At 36.3% G+C, this 9,268-nt stretch overlaps 1 long non-coding RNA gene across 1 annotated transcript; it reads right to left on the reverse strand.

The window, feature by feature from the left end:
- Window positions 1-7,620: 7,620 nt before the first annotated feature.
- Window positions 7,621-8,463, reverse strand: LOC129725422 (uncharacterized). Its single transcript, XR_008728086.1, has 3 exons — window positions 8,195-8,463; window positions 8,012-8,141; window positions 7,621-7,954 (listed from the first exon to the last, which is right to left on the reverse strand). It is a non-coding gene; the product is annotated as an uncharacterized LOC129725422 (long non-coding RNA).
- Between the last annotated feature and the right edge of the window lie 805 nt (window positions 8,464-9,268).

Genomic DNA, 9,268 nt, shown 5'->3' on the forward strand with positions numbered 1-9,268 from the left:
ATTCTCTTAAAGCTCGGAATAAACAACCAAATGTCCCTGTTCGTGATGTCTTAGCAATTTTAGATTTCCCATATATGCGTCTTCTATATTCCTTCCTTAAATCAATTGATGTTCCTATTTAGTACACTTTTGTTTTCATTTCAGATTCTATTTACGCGCTTAACCAGGAATAAGACGCTCCCGAAAATATATTTGGCTCTTGAAGCTGCAGGAACCATACTTATCAAGATTGTGTTTTATGATTTGTAACTTATTTATAATTGTATTATTGTATATGAAAAGATGAGAGGGTTTTTATGCCTGTTTGAGGAGAAATATTTATTAATTTTACTCAAGCAGGCTTTTCCCTACTCCAATAATTATTTCGGCCCCGTTATGCTCTCTGCGATTGGGCCTTTATCTTATTACATTTAATTAGAATAAAAAAAAAAAAAAAAGCGATCAGCGGAAATATTTCCATTACGAAAACACTGATTGCCTCCTATGTTCCAGTTCCCGTAGTTAAATTGTTAGGAACTGCTGCTACTATTGAAGGTTGCCGTTGCAGCGGAAATCCGACAGTGGAAATTGCACTCGCCAGAAATGTCCCATTACTTTGTTGGCTGAAATCACATCTACATTTTACTAACTCGAGAGTTTTAGATATATGCAAAATACTTACAATGTTTTCGAATTTCTTTATCCTTGCGGCTGCATTTCCTGCCGCGGGTGGGATCGAGGTTTATCACAGCTTTTCAAGGTATTAGTTTTTTTTTGCCTAGTTGAGATTATTTACATCGAAAACAGCTGCCAGAAAATCGATGTCAACATTATTCAATGAGATATACACTGGGGTCTTTTTTTACGCTTTTTTTACTTCATTCAATAATAAGATCCGATTAAAAATAATGGCATGTAAATAAATATAAACATGAAAAATGATATAAAAATGGTAAAGAAGCACACAAAATAAGTTTTAGTGCTTCTAAAATGAAAATTCATTGAAGAACATGACAATAACTATTTTATAATAATTTTGCTACATGTTAAAGCTTTCGTTTTTTAAAAGGAAGTAAATCGCAACGACCCTGACTCGTATCGTTGTACAATTATCAATGTATTTTTGTTTCTTCTTACCGAATCAACGGAAATTGCCTATTTCTTGATAATAACAGCAAATATATTAAAAATAATCGATTTTTTACAATAACGCGGATTATTTTTACGCGGTTTTTTTAAATAACGCGGATTATTTTTACACGATTTGATAGATTATTTTTACGCGGTATTAAATAGGTTTAGTATAAGTAAATCCAATAAAGTAAAAATCAATCATACGGTTCATGACAATAAGATATCCTTTTTAATAATCTAAATAATGAATATTTTTAATATATTTGCTGTTATTATCAAGAAATCGGCAATTTCCGTTGATTCGGTAAGAAGAAACAAAAATACATTAATAATTGTACAACGATACGAGTCAGGGTCGTTGCGATTTACTTCCTTTTAAAAAACGAAAGCTTTAACGTGTAGCAAAATTTTAAAAAAGTTATTGTGATGTTCTTCAATGAATTTTCATTTTAGAAGCACTAAAACTTATTTTGTGTGCTTCTTTACCATATTTATATCATTTCTCATGTTTATATTTATTTATGTGCCATTATTTTTAATCGGATCTTATTATTGAATGGAGTTTTTTTACGCGATTTTTTAAAATTACGCGGTTTTTTTATACGCGGATTTTTTTAACGCGGTACAACCAACCGCGTAAAAAAAGACCTCAGTGTATACTAAACTTATTTAATACCGCGTAAAAATAATCTATCAAATCGTGTAAAAATAATCCGCGTTATTTCAAAAAGCCGCGTAAGAATAATCCGCGTTATTGTAAAAAATCGCGTAAAAAAAGTCGTGTATAAAAAAAATCACAAGAAGGTTGTATGCAAAGCCACAACCGCAAGGTTGAAGTAGAATACTTTTACAAGAAAGATAACCCGGCTGCTTGCGTGTCAGTTGGCAGAATTGTAATTTCTTTTTGTCTGATATTTTGAATGATGTTCATTGAATATTTTTGAATTTTGTGCAAATGAGACGTTGAAGTGCTGCCGAATTGTAATATGCACATTTAATACGACATCATTAAACGGGAACGGAACAAAGGCTACGGTTATGCAGAACGCGAATGCCGGCGCGATGCGGTTCGCCTTACCGTGGTGAAATGTACAGCTCTTTTTAAGGCGAAGTAGAGCTATACATTTCAACAGATTTCGTCTTGCCGAATCGCATCGCGCCGTTATTTGCGTTCTGCATGACCGTAGCCAAATACTAAGCGACGCAAACACGTAATAATAGTCAGAGTATGCATGTAGATGAAGATAATTAACTTTGGATTATAGCGCAAAACGAGAAAATATTAACTCTTCAAATAATCATTTGTGTTCTTCAAATTTCAGTTGTTCAAATGTTTATTATCTGATGAAGCTCTTATATAGGCCAAATGATGCATTCCCAATTTACTAGGTCCATAACTCTGCCGACCGTGCTTGGGAAAGCGCGGTATAACGACCAATCAGAGGTCGAATTTTGTGTTTTGACAAGGCTTAAGAGTTTTCAATAGTACAATAGTTCGAATGATAAAATTGCAATTTCATGCATTTGGTAGGAATCTTAGAAGATTTTCTAATCGATTGCTGCAAAAACGAAGGAAATCCATCAAAAACTAACCGATTTATTAGCATTTGAAATTTTTCTCACCTTTTTCTGTTTTAGATTTTCATTTCACATCCCTATGTAGCCGAACTTCCTGAGAGAAGTATTCTAATTCAAAATTAAATCTTCATTAATTCATTTGTTGTTCATTTGTAATAAGGACAATTGTTCAATTTATCATAGGATGTAGTGTTTATCTTACATCTCTGTGTTACCTTGACAGTGAGGACTAAGGCGCACGGTCAAACACAATAAGAAAGGTGTTTTCACATTGAAAACTAGACACGGCTTTACTGGAGAAAGTGTTGGCAAATGCATGTACCGCTAATACCACCGCTATCATACGAAAGCGCGTCGTTTCATGTGGGGAATATCAACAACGAAAAATGACGCGCATCTAAGCACTTTACCTTTACATCGGCCTCAGAGAAGTTCCGGCTGCATCTGCATCTACCGCTGAGGCTGTCACTATACTGCTATTGGTACCAAAAGCTATTAACTCTTCAAATAAGTGTGTTATTTGCAGGGATCGTCTAACTACTCAGAGCTGTGCAAAAAATCTTCGTGCGTCTCGCAGGTTTTGGTGCACGTCTCCAATATTTGGAAGGAGTAAGAGACGAAGGAGAGCGAGATTTTATACTTGAGAGTCAGAGATCGGGTGCTACTCATTTTTTTGCGTGCAAAGCACACGCCGTTGGGAGACTGCACAATAATTTCTAAAGGGACCAGTAAGAGCAGTTTGGATTGCACTGTACACTTCGTTTCCAAAGAGACAAGTAAGTGCAGTTCGCATGTCACAGCACTCTTTATCCGTCTCTTTCCGGAGATGTCCCTTACTCAGGGATCGGGTGCTACTCATTTTTTTTACGAGTAGAATGCACGATGTTGGGAGACTGCACATCAATTTCCAAAGAGACGAGTAAAAGCAGTTCGGATGCATCAGCTTACCCTGCTACTATCGATGCTGATATACCGCTGCAACAGTTATGCTATGCATAGCCATGCCACAGTTGTGGCCGCTATCCGCTATCGATGGTACCCACTGCACTGCTCCCGCTGCTGCTAAGGTAGGACTGCTGTTGTCGCTGTTCAGAACTATTATGAGCGGCTTCGACTAAAACAGGCTCTTATGTAGGGATGAAAATAGGAATGAATTATTTTACGTACGTGATGGAATGATATAACTTGAAAAATATGTGTGACTTCATTCTGGTTCAGAGCGATCATTTGATAAGCTCCACCTGTTTTTTCAGTTTCTAAAGTTTTTCCTCAGTTTCGTAGCACGGATGCACAAAAATGATTTCTTGTGAACATTCTGTCGAGCCGGACCGATAGCACTCTCATTGAAGCAACAAAATAACATGTTTTGTGTCGTGCTGTGCAGCTTGGTTGAAGAAAATGTTCCCGTCCCCATGTCGCATGTAAGCAGATTATTGCGTTCAGTAGACAGTAGATAGTGTATCCAGCGAATAAACTCCGATGGTGCTCTCACACACGCAACGGTTTTAACCCGTATCTTATTGCGGTTTGTAACATCAAGCGATTTCGTTTGCTCGCTGTTGCGTGTTGCATCATGTTGCAACTTGGCAGCTGGGAGACGACTAAATTCTCTTTATGCTGATTGCTTGAATCGACTTCATATTAGCTCTGCATAGTCGAACTAACTGCTTTTGTGAATGCGTTCTTACAGAGCAGTTTAATATTGAATGTCGGTTATGCTGATCGCAGCGTTTGCGCTGCCCCTACAGTGGAGGGTTTACTAAATAAAGTGAAAATTAGACAACTACAACAGAATTTGATTGCATCCCGCACAGAATGTCTGCTTGTGTTGATGCCAGAAAATTATTAACCTTCAATTATTTTTTTATTTGCCTTGAAAAAAGCATGTTGCGGTTCAAAATCGGTTGCAAATTACAACCTTCAAGCTGCCCTGACATTGGGGGAATTAAGATACACGGACAACATGCACTGTGGAAGCTATTTCACATTCAGTAAATTAGACGGGTGTGACAAATTTAAATTGTTAGGATGCAACACAGAATGCTTGCTTGCGTTGACAAAAATTTTTTACTTTCAATGACTTGTTTATTTGCCTTGAAAAAAGCATTTTGATTTCCGAAATTGGATTTCCTGATGGCAATCTTCATGCTGCCCCATCACGGGGGGAATAATGGCTGTCTGGCGACACACGCTGAGAAAAACCGCGCTGCTCCTGAGGCGTGATCACAGGGCTAGTGCTGCTGCTAAGGAAGGACGACTGCTGTTGTCGCTGTCTAGAACTATTATGAGCGGCTCCGGCTGAAACAGGCTCTTATATAGGCCAAATAGCATGTTTTCAATTGCAAGGTATATGATCCTGTCGACCGTGCTTGGGAAGCAAGCATATAACGACCAATCAGAGGTCGAATTTTTCGTTTTGACAAGGCTTGACTATTTTCAATAGTACAATAGTGTGAATAATACAATTACAATTATCTTATTTTGGGAAGAATCTTAGAAGATTTTCCAATCTATTTCTGCAAGAACGAAGGAAATCCATCGAATACTAACCGATTTATTAGCATTTGAAATTGGACATATTTTTCACTTTTTTCGGTTTTAGATTTTCATTTCACATCCCTATGTAGCCGAACTTCCTGAGAGAAGTATTCTACTTCAAAACCGCATAAAAATAACCCGCGTAAAAAAAGACACCAGTGTACATGAAGGTGCGAAAAAAGGTAAGTCAATATAAGACAGTAAATCCTAAACAACGTCATGGTTGGTCATGGTCATGGTATATCTGGCAACATTTGTGTTGCCAATTTTTCAGAAATCCCAAATCTGACGTAAGCAAAGAGGTTCGCATGTTACGAGCACGCATTATAGCGATCGCTATTATGGAGCGTAAAAAGCTGGATATACCGTTCGCTATTCAAAAAGTACTTTTGCTTCCTTTTCTCAAACATAATGTCACTTGTGCGTGGCATACCATTGATTTGAATCGGTCTCAAATCAGAATGCTGAATATTGTTGTGCTCTAGTGAAATAAGCCTTACACAAAAAGCAAAGCAAAGCCTTGGTGCTACATTCCGTATCAGAACTCGACCTTCTGTTTATTATACACAGACTTCGCAGCCAACTGTTAAGTGTACAGGACAATTGCGGGGCTAGTGCTACCTAGAGATCCTCAGAGAGAGAAAGAGAGATAAGCGATGAAAAAATCCGCTGATTTGGCAACTAGGTTTCACAGAGGTGCCAGATCTCTTCTCAAAACGCAATGTTGACTAACTTTTTTATTCGGCTCGTATAACTGATGGTGACGGTGAAAGTCCTGGGGAATAATAAAGTGCATCACAAAAACCGTGAAGGTGTTAAGTTTTATGTTTATGTTTAATTTTATATACTTTCATCATTATTTTGTAGACCATACAAAGAGTTTGTTAACCACCAGTTAAAATCACTATGATAAGGCAACTTTGGAGCATTCTCAATTCATCGTTTAGCAATAGAACATGAAAACGTGTTAAAATCAATTTATTCTTTATTGAACCTTATTGCAATTTCACTCAATGTGTCATCTTTCTTGTTCGTTTGGCTCGAATTTTGACATGTTCGTTTGGCTCACAACATTCTCTTCGCATATCTCTCCCTCTGAGCTAGAACAGGACGTGACAAGTGGCTTCTAGTTATTCTTCTTTTCGTTCAAAATAGCCCTCATAAAACATTTTAATTTTTTGACACGACGCACAGAGGAGTAACTCGAGTGAAAACCTGGCCAAAATTATTTTCGCTGCTATTTAGCAATATTTTGGAAAATATTTAACTGAGAAGTGGAAGTGGCTGGTTCGAGTATTATATCAAAAAGTAACTCTAAATATCACACACACAACTTAATGTTTACATTTACATAGCCTATGTGTCTTCATTGATGTTAGTGAGCAGATGAAGTAATACGCTCGAATGATTTGTTTTCGCAAAACGGACAGCGAAACAAATCGAAGAATTTACCAGAAAAATGATGTAGCAAAATATCTTCATTTAGACCTATCAATTTGATGCTCACAAATTATATGATGCCTCGTGGAACCTACGTAGGTTGGAAAAAGCCTTTTGTACGGAGTGTTATTTACCTGGATTATTGATTCTGTGCATCAAGTTATTTTTAAGTTAACTTAAATTAGTTGAAATTCATTCACTAAATTAATCTCATTTCATCTTTGTTGAGCTGAAACACTGTTTTAAGCGTGAGGCAGGCACCCATCAGGTTTTTTTTTTAATTTCCTGTGTACGCGTGAACACTTAACGTCGAAATTCGTCATAAGCAACATTTTTCATACGGGTCGCAAATGCCAACCCGGACGTTACCGGATGAGATATTTGCGAGCATGTGTTCGTGATGTTATGAACTTCCATTCCTCCGATGGTTATATGATCGGATTCCGCGAGATTTGATAACTTTTTTAATATTGAAAATGCTCGAAAATACGTAAAAGTCACTAATTTCTAAAACATCTTAAGAGTAACTATAATTTCGAAATTTCGGAATTTCTATCAACCGGTTTATTAGCATTGAACATGAAGAACTCATTTGCTGCAGAATATTGATCAATTGTCATTTTTTTGATGCCTGGCACAACTTGTTACTATAAATGGTTCGATTCCCAAAAAATATGCTTGAAAATTTGTCAATGTTTACAGCGCTCCCAGCATATGATAATACCATTTAACGTTCATCGAGTGATGGCATTTTGTGGAGCATTTATTTAAGCTGCAGGAAAAATATAGCGGCACCAAAAAAGCAACAAAAAACTTTTTTCTTATTTTGGCCAGCTTTTTGTTCTAGGTACTCCTCTGTGCGACGCTTGCCAGTGTCGCCAAAAATATTTAATAAAGGAAATTTCAATACCTAGGATATTGTAGTTCTGGGTTACAATTAAAATCAGTTACTTGATAATGGTTACTCAATAAATCTTGAATTTATTTGAATATATATTTTGGATTTATCCGAACTAGTCATAATTTCAACTAAATCCTCTTGCTTCTCTGGAATTAAATCTGCAATCGTTCGTCATAATTAGTTGAAAAAACATAATTATTATTTCGAATGTTGATTTTCACAGATTAGGTGTATGAAAATTTTTCGAAAAGTTGTTGAACGAAACACAGTTCATCCACTTCGTATGCAGAAACAGTGTAAAGGGCAATCGGAAATTGACTGTGTGTTGGTTAGGAAAGCTGGTCCACAAGTGAAAACAAGAAAATTACTAGTCTGAGTCGGTCTCTGGAAAATAAATACAAAACAGATAAAAAACTATTACAGGATAAGTGTATGAAGTACCCCAATCAGTGGAATCGGATTCGTCTTGGTCGTAAATCTCTTGCAGCTTCAGATGGAAACGGACTTTCTCTACAGCCAAATCTCTCCAATTGTCAGGGGACATATCATCAAATCGATGGGGGAAAACAGCCTAAAATAAACAATATAAGTATCTCTGGAACCAGAATGATGCATGTAACTAACAATTGACCTCAGGCACCATTTTAAATTGCTAAATTGCAACTTCTAGGAAACAGTAGAAAATGACCGAATAATGCTCAATATGGATATTTCCGTAATCGAGATGATGCATAGAAACCAAACTTTGACCTTGGACACCATTTTGAATTTGAAGACGACCACTTTTATTTTCTGTAAAACAACCAAAATAACTAAATACTTCCCGATATGGGTATTTCCGGCGTTAGCTTGATGCCAAAAAATCTGCTGAAAATGACCGAATACCACCCAATATGTATATATTCAGAATTAAGGCGATGTACAGAAGGCAAAAGTCGAGGATGTTGTTATTTCGATAAAACCAATCATTTCAAAAGATTTGTTATTTGACTCTGATCATATCTTATGGCCGATTCGTCGTGCATTTGCAGATTTTTAACACATCGCAAGGAATCAATGAATTTGAAACGTTCAAATAGTACGATAACATATTTAAATTATGTTGAGGCCACATATATCGATCAAAGCAGGTATAGTTTTAAATAATCTTTGAATTTCTTTTCTTTCCATAACTTTTGAGCCACATATCAAATTGTTATGAAGTTTGTTATTTATAAGTTTGAGAGATGACTCGTTCGTATGACACTAGTTATGTTCAAATAAGTCATGTAATCTTTGAGATAATAGACTTTCGTTGTTTTATTAACAATATAATACATAACTGTTGCTTAAGTTCGATTATAATCAAATAAAATGGGAACGTATAGGGCAGTCAAAATTTGCAACCACGTGTTCAATCATAATTCATCAGTTAACCCCTAACTGGCCCGCTCATCTGATAATAATATTGATCAAATCGATTTTCTAGTTTCTGAGATAATGAAGTTTCGTGATTTTCACATTTCGGTACATTACATACGAAGTTACAGTCCGATTACAGTAAAATTCAATAGGGTGTTATGAGGCAGCTAGACTTTTTATTTGACATTGATTTTGTGGAAATCGGGTCAGCCATCTCTGAGAAAAGTGAGTGAGTCCAAGTAGTCTTCGGAATATGTTCCTTTTCATAGCTGGATTTCACATTTTTAAACATAACAG

Source organism: Wyeomyia smithii, chromosome 2 (genome assembly GCF_029784165.1).
Source record: "Wyeomyia smithii strain HCP4-BCI-WySm-NY-G18 chromosome 2, ASM2978416v1, whole genome shotgun sequence".
NCBI lineage: Eukaryota > Metazoa > Arthropoda > Insecta > Diptera > Culicidae > Wyeomyia > Wyeomyia smithii.